This window comes from Trichomycterus rosablanca, chromosome 16 (genome assembly GCF_030014385.1).
Source record: "Trichomycterus rosablanca isolate fTriRos1 chromosome 16, fTriRos1.hap1, whole genome shotgun sequence".
NCBI lineage: Eukaryota > Metazoa > Chordata > Actinopteri > Siluriformes > Trichomycteridae > Trichomycterus > Trichomycterus rosablanca.
This window is the reverse complement of record NC_086003.1, coordinates 19,004,148-19,019,025: the sequence shown is the minus strand read 5'-3', so window position 1 is coordinate 19,019,025 and position 14,878 is coordinate 19,004,148. Positions and strand designations below refer to the sequence as shown.

General features: G+C 36.0%; 1 long non-coding RNA gene across 2 annotated transcripts; it reads left to right on the top strand.

Moving 5' to 3' along the window:
• The first annotated feature begins 7,165 nt into the window (after nt 1-7,165).
• LOC134330792 (uncharacterized) lies at nt 7,166-12,106 on the top strand. 2 transcript variants are annotated; one of them, XR_010015046.1, is made up of 4 exons: nt 7,166-7,234; nt 10,206-10,374; nt 11,720-11,815; nt 11,903-12,106. It is a non-coding gene; the product is annotated as an uncharacterized LOC134330792 (long non-coding RNA). The 2 variants fall into 2 exon arrangements; XR_010015045.1 differs by lacking the exons at nt 7,166-7,234; nt 10,206-10,374 and adding an exon at nt 11,143-11,314.
• Nucleotides 12,107-14,878: the final 2,772 nt, after the last annotated feature.

Below are 14,878 nucleotides of genomic sequence, written 5' to 3'. Positions count from 1 at the left end.
TCTTTCACACCTCAGTTAACAAGATATCACATGGGACAGAGATCTATCACACCATCTTCCAACTAAACTAAGGGTCAAAGCTGAAACTGACACAAATCACTGCCACTGTGGTTTTATATTCTGTTCTGCTGCAATTCTAAATGGTTGAGCAATATAAAAAAAAAAAAACATTAATTGCTATATAGATAGATAGATTCAACTTTATTGTCATTGCTCAGTACAGGTACAAGACAACGAAATGTAGTTAGCATCTACCAGAAGTGCAAATAGTAGCATTGGGCAAAAAACAAAGAATATCAGTAACATATATCTATGATTAATATGAATATAAAGTTATAACTATAGTTATTTACATGTATATAATGATGTTATGTACATCCAATGCATGGTTTAAATTATGTAGATTATTTATTATATTTATGGCCTTTTTTGGAAAGGTTTTCCCTCTTGATTTAAAAAAAATAATATATATAATATAAATAAAGATTTGGCTTTATTTTTCTTAAAAATTAACACAGCTGTCATAAACGTCAAGCTATGCCATCACAGAATTGTGACCCCTGCAGAGTGGCTGATGCACAGAGGGCATAGTCTTACTTTCTGTACATGATTTAGCACTCAATGAGAATCTGCTGCTAGTGAGTGAAAAGAAGCATCTGCAACTGAATATATCAAAGGGGGCACGTTATAGTCTATAACATGCTTCAGTTAGAGGGGGCATGGGGCAAGTTGCAAGGAAATTGGGACAGTGAAATGGAAGTTACTTAACCCCCCCCCCCCCACACACACACACACACAAAAAAAAAGCACACCACAATTGTGTTACTGTAATTTATTCTAAAATAAAGTACTGTCACACTAACACACACGTTAGTATGACATTAAAAGTATATATTTTCTATATTTACATTTGACATTTTAAATAGTTCTAGTGTTGTTTTACCTTAATGTGCTGTTAATGCTACTGTGTAGGATTGCTGACGTCCGACACCCTATCCAGGGTATTCCTGACTGCCTTGCGCCCAGCGTTTATGGTGGAACTGGACCCACCACAACCCTGGCCAAGATAAAGCAGTTGAAGCAGTTGAAAAATATGTATAGATGATATTTTAAAATTCACTACACAGCAGATCAAATGATCCCATTTACCTTATTTATATACATGCAATGAAATCTAGTAATAAAATGTACAAGAAAACTGTGGAGCCACTTTGCAAATACAGTGCCATTGTAATGAAGCTCTACACCGCCCTCTGTCGTTCAAGCTATGTGCTACAGAAAGCACATAACCAGAAAGAGCACTGGAACCACAGAATTTGTCCCTCATAAGGTTCTGTTTTCGTGTTCTTTATATTTACGTTTTTAATGTAGCAGTATTATTACTGTAGTATTCTCACTGTAGTGATGTAGCAATACTTTTCTAAAGCCTTGAGCTTGTTAATGATTAACCTGGAAACCCTATAACTGACAAAGAAGTCATTGTTCAATTAATGCTGTCGGTTAAATATGTCAGTCAAATCCAGTCAAATGCATGAGCACGAAACTGCTCATCTCACACAGCCGGGATCCAGACTGCTGATTTGTAGGGGTGGGCGGACTGATCCAAATATGGATAGTATCGATGCCAACGTTGGTAATAGAATCGGGTCTTTACTTCAGTTTTACTTTTTCCCCGCAACATTCAGTACGTTTCTCCCGTTTCATTAGAAAGTAGAAACCATGTGTGTACAGAGCCGCTCCTCTCACATCTTACATGCTCACCTCACTCCTCCTGATCTGCTGGGTTTTGTTGTGGTACCGTCACGTGACTAAGCGACACATGTAGCAGAGAGTGAGAGAGAGAGAGAGAGAGTGAGAGAGAGAGTGAGAGAGAGAGAGGAGCTGTGGGGGGATATTTTACGTGAAATGAAATAAAAAAGAATTTAAAGTTTAAAACATTTGTTCTCCCGTAATATTTTTGTTTACTTTATTTTCTGAAAAAAAACTGTACCACAGAAGAATAAAACTGTACCACAGAAGTACAGTAAAAAATTTGTTTTGTTATTATATTATTGTATATGATTGTATGAAAAATGATTTTTGTTATTTGATAATTCTGTGTATTTTGTTTATTTTACATTAAAAGCCAGAAAAGTGGAACTTCAGTCGATAATAAATGCACATGTTTATCATTCATGTACGGGTATTTTAGCACTGCACTCTTAACTGTTTCTATCAAAAGAAGAAAACAGCCATATTGTCTTCAATGCGTGATTTATACATCTTATTTTAAGAAGTAAAAACACGTTCAGTTTGTATAAAACCACCCGGTTTCTTGTGCTCACCTTCACTGTTCAGTTTGACAGTGAAACACTGCTTTTTCCTCTAGTGAAACACGTTATTCATCAGTGCTCAAAACACATGGAAACGTGTTGAATTTAATTTTCTTTAGTATTTGAGACGCTGTTGCGGTGCAGCCACATTGTTTAATGTTTAAACCTCCACGGAGGACGAGCTAATCCAAGCTAGCAACTGTACAAGTTACCTCAGCAAAGATCCACATGATGGCGCAGAAACACCACAAACATTCTGAAAACGCTTCATTTGGTCAAATTTCCGTTTATAATCAAAACTGTCATAAATAACGAGCACAAATTATTATTTTTATATATGGAATTGCAATCAATAATTTCATTTAAATGTAAATACGCAATATTATAATACACAATAAAATGAATGATGTGTCAGTGATAGCTCAGTGGTTAAGGTACTGGACTAGTAAACAGAAGGTTGCCGGTGTTCTGTCGATTTGTCCTACCCTATCGAAACTTCCTACCGTAGCGCAGATTTATAGATCTATCTGTCGATTTGTCCTACCCTATCGAAACTTCCTACCGTAGCGCAGATTTATAGATCTATCTGTCGATTTGTCCTACCCTATCGAAATGTATTCCTGTAGTAAATATTAAAGTTTTATCGATCTGTTCTTATTAAAATTATGTCTATCATATTATAAATTATAGGTATCTTATTATAACTAGTGGTAGCACATCTCGATAGGTATGTATCTTATTATAAACAATAGGTAGGACATCTCGATAGCTCTATATCTTATTATAAACAATAGGTAGGACATCTCGATAGGTATGTATCTTATTATAAACAATAGGTAGGACATCTCGATAGCTCTATATCTTATTATAAACAATAGGTAGGACATCTCGATAGGTATGTATCTTATTATAAACAATAGGTAGGACATCTCGATAGGTATGTATCTTATTATAAACTATAGGTAGCACATCTCGATAGCTCTATATCTTATTATAAACTATAGGTAGCACATCTCGATAGGTATGTATCTTATTATAAACAATAGGTAGGACATCTCGATAGGTATGTATCTTATTATAAACAATAGGTAGGACATCTCGATAGGTATGTATCTTATTATAAACAATAGGTAGCACATCTCGATAGGTATGTATCTTATTATAAACTATAGGTAGCACATCTCGATAGGTATGTATCTTATTATAAACAATAGGTAGGACATCTCGATAGCTCTATATCTTATTATAAACAATAGGTAGGACATCTCGATAGGTATGTATCTTATTATAAACTATAGGTAGCACATCTCGATAGGTATGTATCTTATTATAAACAATAGGTAGGACATCTCGATAGGTATGTATCTTATTATAAACAATAGGTAGGACATCTCGATAGGTCTATATCTTATTATAAACTATAGGTAGCACATCTCGATAGGTCTATATCTTATTATAAACAATAGGTAGGACATCTCGATAGGTATGTATCTTATTATAAACTATAGGTAGCACATCTCGATAGGTATGTATCTTATTATAAACAATAGGTAGGACATCTCGATAGGTATGTATCTTATTATAAACAATAGGTAGGACATCTCGATAGGTATGTATCTTATTATAAACAATAGGTAGGACATCTCGATAGCTCTATATCTTATTATAAACAATAGGTAGGACATCTCGATAGGTATGTATCTTATTATAAACTATAGGTAGCACATCTCGATAGGTATGTATCTTATTATAAACAATAGGTAGGACATCTCGATAGGTATGTATCTTATTATAAACAATAGGTAGGACATCTCGATAGGTATGTATCTTATTATAAACAATAGGTAGGACATCTCGATAGCTCTATATCTTATTATAAACAATAGGTAGGACATCTCGATAGGTATGTATCTTATTATAAACTATAGGTAGCACATCTCGATAGGTATGTATCTTATTATAAACAATAGGTAGGACATCTCGATAGGTATGTATCTTATTATAAACAATAGGTAGGACATCTCGATAGGTATGTATCTTATTATAAACAATAGGTAGGACATCTCGATAGCTCTATATCTTATTATAAACAATAGGTAGGACATCTCGATAGGTATGTATCTTATTATAAACTATAGGTAGCACATCTCGATAGGTATGTATCTTATTATAAACAATAGGTAGGACATCTCGATAGGTATGTATCTTATTATAAACAATAGGTAGGACATCTCGATAGGTATGTATCTTATTATAAACAATAGGTAGGACATCTCGATAGCTCTATATCTTATTATAAACAATAGGTAGGACATCTCGATAGGTATGTATCTTATTATAAACTATAGGTAGCACATCTCGATAGGTATGTATATTATTATAAACAATAGACAGCGCATCTCGATAGATCTATGTCTTATTATAAATAGTGTTAGCACATCTCGATGGGCTTATATTTTATTACAAATGATAGGTAGCACACTTGATTTATTGACCTGTCTCTCAGACATTTATCTTAATTTTTAATTTATTTATTAGGATTTTAACATCATGGTTACATTCATGACAGGGCAGGTAGTTACTCATTACACAAGATTTATTAGTTCACACATTTAATATCAAACACAGTCAGAGACAGTTTTGTATCTTCAATTTACCTCACTTGCATGTCTTTGGACTGTGGGAGAAAACTAGAGCACCCGGAAAAAAAACCCCACATACACATGGGGAGAACATGCAAACTTCTCACAGAAAGAATCCACCTGTAAATGGAGCCCAGGACCTTCTTGCTGTGAATCAACAAAGCTACCCACTGAGCCACTATACAGCCCATACATCTCAAATAATTGTGTAATTTTTAAACTAGTTTATTAACAACAACACATCCTGAGTCTCTGGTGGATGTGTCTACATTTTTTACATATGTATTTTGGGTGTGATTTGTTATATTCTGCACATTAAAATGTACCCATCTACTGTCACACTGCACCTGAGTAAAACAGGTAACAATGCTGTACAAATCAGTAAATAATGTTCACAATAACTTTTTAATAATAAAGGTAAAATTAGATAAAATATATCTGTATATCTGTATAATATAGCTGCTCTAAATATCTATCATTTCAATCATGCTCTTGTCAGCTCTGTCTTGCAGCATGGAGCAACTTATGCAGTAATCCTCTGCATTGTCTTAAATCACCACTCAGCCCTGCTGTCATGAAGTTCACTTGGCTTTATAATTCCTATTAATTAATGGAGACAGTGGCAAAATCTGGTTTAGCAAAATTCTAACTAGTTTAAAATATTCAATAACAATATTACCTCCAGCTATTTATACATGCATATGAACTTGAGTTCATCCTGAAAAACTTATCATGTATAAGCACTCTGTAGTTCTAAAATTACTGACTGTAGTTCATCTGTTTCTCTACATACTTTTTAACCTGCTTTCACCCTGTTCTTCAGTGGTCAGACCCCCTACAGGACCACTACAGAGCAGGTATTATTTAGGTGGTGGATCATTCTCAGCACTGCAGTGACACTGACATGGTGTTAGTGTGTGTTGTGCTGGTATGAATGGATCAGACACAGCAGTGCTGAGTTTTTAAACACCTCACTGCTGGACTGAGATTGGTCCACCAACCAAAAATATCCAGCCTACAGCACCCTGTGGGCAGTGTCCTGTGACCACTGATGAAGGTCTAGAAGATGACCGACTCAAACAGCAGCAATAGATGAGCGATCGTCTCTGACTTTACATCTACAAGGTGGACCAACTAGGTAGGAGTGTCTAATAGAGTGGACAGTGAGTGGACACTGTATTTTAAAACTCCAGCAGCACTGCTGTTTCTGATCCACTCACACCACCACCATGTCAGTGTCACTGCAGTGCTGAGAATGATCCACCACCTAAATAATACCTGCTCTGTGGGGGTTCTGACCATTGACGAACAGCATGAAGGGAGCTAACAAAGCATGCAGAGAAACAGATGGACTACAGTCAGTAATTGTAGAACTACAAGCGAGTTCTTTTGGCTATGTAGTGTGTATATGTAGTGTTGGCTATGTAGTGAGTATTATATGTATATACAGTATGTATATATATATATATATATATATATATATATATGTGTATGTGTGTATGATGTATGTATGATGTATGTACATTTTGATTTTGTAGTAAATAATATTCTAACCCGAAGAACATCTTAATCTCAAATAATTAGAACTAAACTGACAGGGGAGCAGCAAAAAATAGTTGTACATATACAAATAACTGAGTACATAAAAAACGTAATAAATGCTCAACATATTCATTCAGTAATTCACTTTAAACTCAACTTTAACTTCAAACAACCGTTACTGTACATATTGAACTGCTAATAAAGCACAAAACTGAAAAATAACCTAATACATTTTGTGTTGTCATAATGTTAAGGTCGCAGATGGTTATTTAAAAATGATTGGCTTTTCTAGATGTATGAAAAACGCATCTAAAATTACCAAAGGCATGTATAAACGTGGTTAAATACAACGTTAACACAGCATTATTAAGATACACAGTTATTTAACTGTAATCAATCAAGTACAGCTCATTTAAGCACTTTGAATATTTTTATATAGCTTTTTTTTTTTAAAGTCACATAATAACAGCATTACATATACATACACTTAAACTTTAAACTTTTTAAAGAATTAAAACGAAACCATACGTTACTAACCGCTAGAACAAATAAATTAGGCAAAGGTAGCACAGAATTATAGGCGTTCCCCGCAACGAGTCAAAACCGATGTGCGCATGCTCAGTAGGACAAATCGATGGGTAGGATAAATCGACAGAACACCGGTGTGTGTACAGACATGGTTTCTACTTTCTTATGAAACGAGAGAAACACACTGAATATAGCGGAGAAAGAAAAGAGGTATCGATCCGATTTCAATACCAACGTATTACTATCAACATTTGAAACGATCCGCCTACCCCTACTAATAAGGTTAGAATAGCCGTGTGGTGTCAATACCTAGCCTAGCCAACTAGTTAACAGCTGAGGTACTGACTAAAACTTAAATAACTCATACACCATCACTATTATTATTATGAAAGATATACAATAAAGGTTTTTTTGTACACTACACTGTGGACAGTACATTAACTATACAAAATACATTACAGCTGTGAGTTAATATTAGGGTTGCCAACTTTCAGAACTGGAAATAAGGAACACCCTGTTTACCTGAGCGGAGGGGGGGGGGGGGTGTTAGGGTTGCACCTGTAAACAATATAACGGGTCTTACACCATCATAGGAACATTATCAAAATGTTTAATTTAAGCTGTTTAACATATATTATTTTCATTCTTTAATGATAAATCAGAACCATATTTTAGGTAAAAGAATAAACATAAACATCATGTAACATTTTTTCTCAATAGTGAAAACAACATTTTTACATAATCCATCTTAACACCGACATGCAGCCCGGTTCTGGACTGCGTTGCTTAGGGGGGCAGTAAGAAAATTGGGGGAGGGTTGGGGCAATGCCCACCCCAGCGCCCCTCATAGCGCCGGCCCTGCTTGTGTTACTTTAGTTTCGCCCTAAGCCGGATTCGAACCTAGGGCAGAAGAACGTGCGCGATGCGCGCTGCCCACTGCGCTACTCAAACAGTGAAGTATTTATAGTGGTGGTAAATTCAGTTCATTTTATGCACTCTGGTTAATCTGAGTCACTCAGTAATGTTTACTTGGGTCACTTGAGTCACTTGAGTCACTTGTCTTCCATGCACTCATCTTCTGTAAATAAATCCTTCTCTCTTAATTCTCTTGGCACCTCACACTTCTCCTGTCAGTGACAAGTTGACACTTTTTTTAAGTGAAATCTTGACCATGCGGGAGAGGAGGGTGGACTCACCTACCAATCAGATGGGTATATTAATGGGTCAAGGGTTTAAAATTACCATGGGGGCTATGATACTCCTTAAGCAGTACAGTACTAAAGTAGCCTGTAAGCATTTGCATTTTAATAATAATATAACTATATTATGTTCTTTTGCTTACAAGAAAATATGCTGCATTACTAATCTATACCACTACTACTGATTAATAATAATAATAATAATAATAATAATAGCATGTGCATAAAATCAGCCACATAACGAACACCAGTGTGTGTAATCGCTGTTTATTGTAATATTTAACTTATTACTTAGCTTCATAGACTGGAGTGAAGCCGGTTCAGCCAAATCATCTGAGTCAGAGGTGTTTCCGGTGAGTCGGCTCACTCGCCTTGTATACTTAGCAGCAGCCAGTCAGAGGACTCGTAGGATCCGGGTTAATTAAGATTTCGGACTCGTGATTCCTGATTCAGTACAAAGATTCGAATCATTAACCCGGGTGATTCAGGAACCGCCCAGCTCTAGTATTGAACAGTCTAATCTGCAGCATTTCTCTCCCATTGATAAAAATACGGAACAAAGCCGTATCAGTTCAATACAGAACGCGACATTTAGTTTCCAAATACGGAACGATTCCGTATTTTACGGGACGGTTGGCAACCCTAGTTAATATCCAAGATCAGCAACACGGTACTTGTTAGCTTAGTCGCTAGTGTTAGCTGATAAGCTAATTGCAGTGATTTCTGTTTCTATAAGCCCTTTGTATTTATAATTCTCCATCATATTAATATTGTAATACATACATTATTGTAAGTAGCTGCTCTCAGTAGGGTTGTAGATAAATTCAGTTGTTTAGAGTGGTCAGATTTCTTGTTTCTGGTGCTTTACTTTCTCACAAAGTTACCATCATGGTGTATCACCACCAAGCGGCTAACTCATACCACGTAGTCTTTGCTGGGTGATTAAATATAAAATTATAAACCACATATGTGGTTGAATATGTGTGCCCTTGTTAATTTAAAATAAAAATAGATGCTATTCTGTTTACATTTATAAGCACAAAGTAAAAAGAAAAGAGCTCTCATTCACCAAAACACGAACACGGATTGAGAGCCTTACTGCGCATGCTCCGATTCACGAACCTGACTTACGTTTTTAGCATAGTTCATGAATTTGCGTAAGGTGCGTTTGTACTTTACATACATATAATTTACACTATAATTTCCATGAATTTGACCCTATTTCTGTATGTGCAAAGCAAAGTATTCAGAAACGAAAAAATATTAGTAAGATGGGTGGTTTTATACGAGCTGAACATGTGTTTTTTACTTACTTACACTTTTAAAGAGCTGACTCTTGCTCTCTGCCATCTATTAGCTCAAGTTGAATTATGTGATAGATAATTGGGCAGTAGTGTGCTGTGTTTGCATAGTCAAAAATGGCTGCCCATGCAGTAGGTCATCCGGGTACTTTTCGCATACTGTTTAATGAATAATACGTATTTGGACACAACTCGCTCTCGCGTACGGTTCAGTATGGAACTACTGTATATGATTTTGGACGCAGGTATGGTCTCTACTTTCTTATGAAACGGGAGAAATGTACTGAATGTAGAGAAGAAAAAGTAAAACTGAAGTGTAATGATTTTAAGGGCATAAACCATAACTATTTTCTTCCCAAATATGTTACACTCAGCAATTGAGCAGAAAATGTGAATTTAAATGTGCAAATGTTTGCTCCTTATAGAGAATGTGTTAACTTGTTTTGTTTGGGAAATCAATTAAATGGAATCTGACCAGTGTGTGGCCAAATTGTTTCGTAAGACTGCATAAAGTAAGATTCCCATCGTCGCTATACTTTATTGATGCATTTTTATCTTCACTCAAAGACTTTGAGTTATTAGTGTTATGTAGCAGAAATGATGTCATACTACATGCATAATTTACTGATTGTAATGCAGGTGTGGTTTTTAATTGAACTTTGTGGTTTGATTTCTTGTCAGGTTCATTTTTCTGTCAGGGGAAGAGTGATTGATGCCCAGTCTGGTCAATCTATTGTTAATGCCACCATAGTGATAGAAGACTCCAGGCATAAAGTACACACTAGCAGCAAGGACAGTACTGGAGGCTTTTAGCTCAAGAGATTTACCAGTTTCATGCCTTTGCAGCTGGGTAAGAAATACAAAAGGAAAATAGACCAATTGTGCAAAACTACATTTTGTTTTCATTTCATTTTCATGTTTTAGCACCACTTCATCCTGGTCAGGGTTGCAGTGGGTCACAACACAACAGTCGTTAACAACACTAGGCGCAATGCAGTAACACACCCCAGACAAGACACCAGTCCATCATGAGGCCAAAATACTAGTATCAATACGAAATTATCTTCAATACATAGTGTTAATTGATCCATTGGAAACCACACACTTGTTTTATGTATAGAACAATTGTTGGGTATTAGTTACCAACCAAATGAGCACAAAAACGTGACCACTCTTTTACCCTAATCAACTTATCCAGTTTCTATGAATATGTAAATATACAATGTTGCTATACAACTCCTTGTTCCTGTAAGCCCATGTGGTTTGATATTGGTAACTGGTAGGAGTAGTTAGCATTAACCCCAGATATTTGTTTAGATAGGGTTTGCTCAAATGGTTCTAGGGTACTACCATTTCTAACCTAAGGGGGCCTACAAATACAAATTACAAATGCATTGTTAATGATCAAGCTTGCAAATATGATTGGCAGATATAACAAGATAGAAAAATAGTAAGGTTTTTAGTGATTTACATGCCATGTCTGGGCCAAAATTACTTGAAAAACTGCTCAAAATATATAGCTACATATTTTGGTATGACCTCTGAGAGTAATCACTTGCAATTCAAATACACTACAGGTACAGGGTCCATCACAGTATCTGATAATTGGTTGGAACAAGTGGATTTCCATGTAAAATTTGACTGTATTTGTAAAAATGTGCTTTGGTTTGGATGTGAGTTTATGTTCTGAGATCACAGTGTACACTGGCTGCTGTCTGTACCCACCTGCTCTACAGCTGCTCTCACTCTGGGTAGAACACAGGACAGCTCTGTTTGCCATGCTGCTGGAGGTCAGCACAGCTTTACATCATCTGCTGCTTTCAGTGGGCTTAAAGATCTCACCAGTGTGACATTACATTCTGCACATCACATGTAAAATACTTTCACATATACACATACTGTCCCTTTTATTAGCATCACCCGGTCAGGTTGCAGCTATGCAGTGCATATAATTGTTCAGACACTAGTGAGTTTGTGTGTTGCCGCCTAGGCTTTCTGTTTCCTGTTTCTTGTGATTTACAATCTGTAAAATAATTGTAAATTGGCATTGTAAAATGGCATCTTTTGTAATTAACGTTTCTGTTTGTTGTTGCTAAATTCATAAAGGACTGTATTTGATGCTGTAATCAGAGTGAATGACTCTGTTTTTATACATACAGACTTACAAGTCTTTTTCCACAAACTTCTGTCTCCAGGAACTCAGCAGCTCAGTGTTCAGGCTCAGGGCTTTCAGGATCAACTCAGATTAAGGTTGGGTTGTTGAGATCTTTCCTGGTTGATGCCGGTGTCCAGTAGGTGGTGGTGTAAGCAATACAATTTCTCACTCTTGTTTTTTTTTTATTATCTTTTTTGATTATATTGTTTTTGCTCATTTTCAGGTGAATTTGTCCTCACATCAGAAGGCATTATCTGTTGTTATTGAGTTCAGAAAAACAATACTCACCAAGGCCAAGCAGTGGTGCTGGCTGCTGCTTGTAAACAATGTAAGTGTATCAGTTATATTTTTAAGCTCTGCACATTTAATGTGTGCTGTATTAATAAGTTTGTTGTGAATACCCACTTACATATGGTTATAAAAATAAAACCCCAAATAAGAGAATATATTTTGGAAAAGAATCCTTTATTTCTTTATTCAGTTTCAGATATGTACAGCAGTGCCATAATATGCTGACATTGTTTTTTCCTTGTCTCAAAAATATTGTTAAAGACAATTTGGCACGTTTTTATGCATTGCCTAGTGACTATTCAATACTCAAATTCCAATCTTGTCTACACATGACCAATTGCTTATTAGCAGTTAGAAAGCAACTTGGCTAAGATTAATACAACACTGTCTCAAACCACATACTATGCGTAGAATGTCATAGTAGCATGTACACCATATGTAGTGCCGTAATTTGTTATTGTATTTGGCAAAACAGTATTGCATTTGGGATACACCCAAATTTGTAGCTAAGGCTGCTTTGGATAAAAACTTAGTTCAAGTTATCTTAGAGAATTTAAAGCTACAAATTAATGTTGGGAAATATTTGGCATGTTCTTCCTATATTAGTTTTCTCCAGGCAATCTTTTCTACCCCTAAAAGCAACAGGTACATAGGATCCTTTTAATTGTTTCTAAATTTGAGTGGATAATTGATTGCCCTATAATGGATTGGGTGGAGTCCTGCCTTCCAAACAGAGCTTCTAGGTAGTGTCTGGATCCATCATCACACTGATGCAAATGATTATTTTTTAAATAGTGTTAAAACCAAGAGAGGTTCCATTTTAGTAATAAAATAATAATCATGGGCCATTCTGTGTAGATATTAGTATTTTACAATTACATTTGTGTGGTTAATTCTGTGGTGAGAGACGACACTGATTACAGAGCAAAGTACTCTGTGTTCATGTGTATGTAAATGAAGATGAAGTGGTATTTGTGTGGTGGGAAAGCAGATCAGTAATGCAGGAATTCCCAACAGTGCTCATTTCCAGTAAGTGTGAAGGAGGGGAAGAGTGGGGAGAAAGCAGTGAATGTAAACGTGAGAACAAGGGGTAGACAGAACACATTCTACATGGAAAAGGAGCTTGATTTGGAAGTAATTAAGTTATGTACAAAGTGCTGCATCAGTGAGTTTTATTAGGTTAATTACTATTTAAGTGCGGGCGCACAGGTAATGCAGCAGTAAATTATGCTTGCCCACTACCGTTGGGATCCAGGGTTCGTATCCCCAGCAGTGCTATCGGCTGGTCGGGCGTGTACTTTCAGACATGGTTGGCTTTGTCTGAGGGGTGGGGGATGGACGAGGCCCTGCGATGGAATGGCATCCTGTCCGGGGTGTGTTGCTGCATTGCGTTTGGTGATTACAGGGACTTGACTCCCCGTGACCCTGATCAGGATAAAGCAGTGATGAAACATGAAAAGTTCATGTATGAGCTAGAAACGGGATCCAACAATTACCACTTTATATGGATTGTTTAAACATTTTTAATGCAATTACCAGCGTTCCAAAAAAAATGCATACAAATTATTAATTTTTAATAATTAATTGTAATTTTTTTAATTACTGCCAATAATATAAAAAAATATTGGCAGTAATTAAAAAAAAAGAAAATTAAATGTTGTTTTGAAGTTTGATGGTGCTAAATGTTAAAACTAGACAAAAATGCCCTATGACCCAGTCTCAGCAAAATTAAACAGGCTGCTCTTCACATTTCACATTTGTTTTAAAGTCATATGCAAAGAATAATTTCTTAGTGCGTGTAGCACTAAACCAGGGTGGGTGAGGGAGGGGGAGTAAGAACTATGTTCTGATGAGTCAACTTCCTGCATATGTGTACTCAACTTGATGCTTGTGAAGGATGCCTTCACCCCACAATTTCTGCTGCCAAGTGGAGGATCAATAATGGTGGTTCAGTCAGCTTTAGCCTTGAATTGCTGTATAACAGCCAACAATTATGGTGCAAACACACTTTCCTAATGATTTTTCCATATCGTCACCTTCCTAAAATAATGGCCTAAGTAATTTTTTCAGGTTTTTCAGGAAACACAAAAAACTGAACACAATGGAAATAACTTCATGGGCTGGGTAGAGTTTTGTTCTGTTTAGAGCAGCTGCCATTTTAAAAAAGCATCTAAAATTGCCTAAGTCATATTGTCTTTTGACTTAGGCAAAATAAAATTGCCCAAGTCACACTCTTGACATAGGCCATTTTATTACAGGGGTAGAATCACATGATCTGTTAAACTAAGGACATAGGCGATTTTACCAGAGGTGGACAGCATGGTGAGGAGGTGATTTAGGCAAAAATATCATTTTGGTCCAAAAATGACTTAGGCCATTATTTTAGGAAGGTGACGATATTCATTATATATAATATATAATAATGCCCTGAAATGCTGCTAAAATAATTCGAGTGGTTTAATTATAACCACATTTATGATGTCAAGCTCTTTCTATGCCGCCAGTTAGACAGTAACATTAAACCTTTTAAACTACACTTAAAGACTTGCTTCTTGAGGAATGCTTCAACATTCTGCCCAATCATTTAGGACATGTGTGAAAGCATTAAAGGATTCTGAAGGTGAAAGTGAAAGCTGGCCCTACTGCTAATTAGCTTATTAGTTTAGATTGTTGTCCAGCACCTGTATGGGTTTCTAGTAGGCAGGAACCGTATTAATTGCAAGGCTTTCAATATTTTACAATCATCATTGACTTACTTATAAATTCTCTTTACTTGTTTATGTGAATAATTATTTTATTTGTATATATTAAATCATCCACAGTTCACACTGAAACTGCATGTTGGCTTTTAGCCATGACTCCATTCAGAGAGAAGAGAGGCTGTGGATGGACATGAGTATAAAAGTGC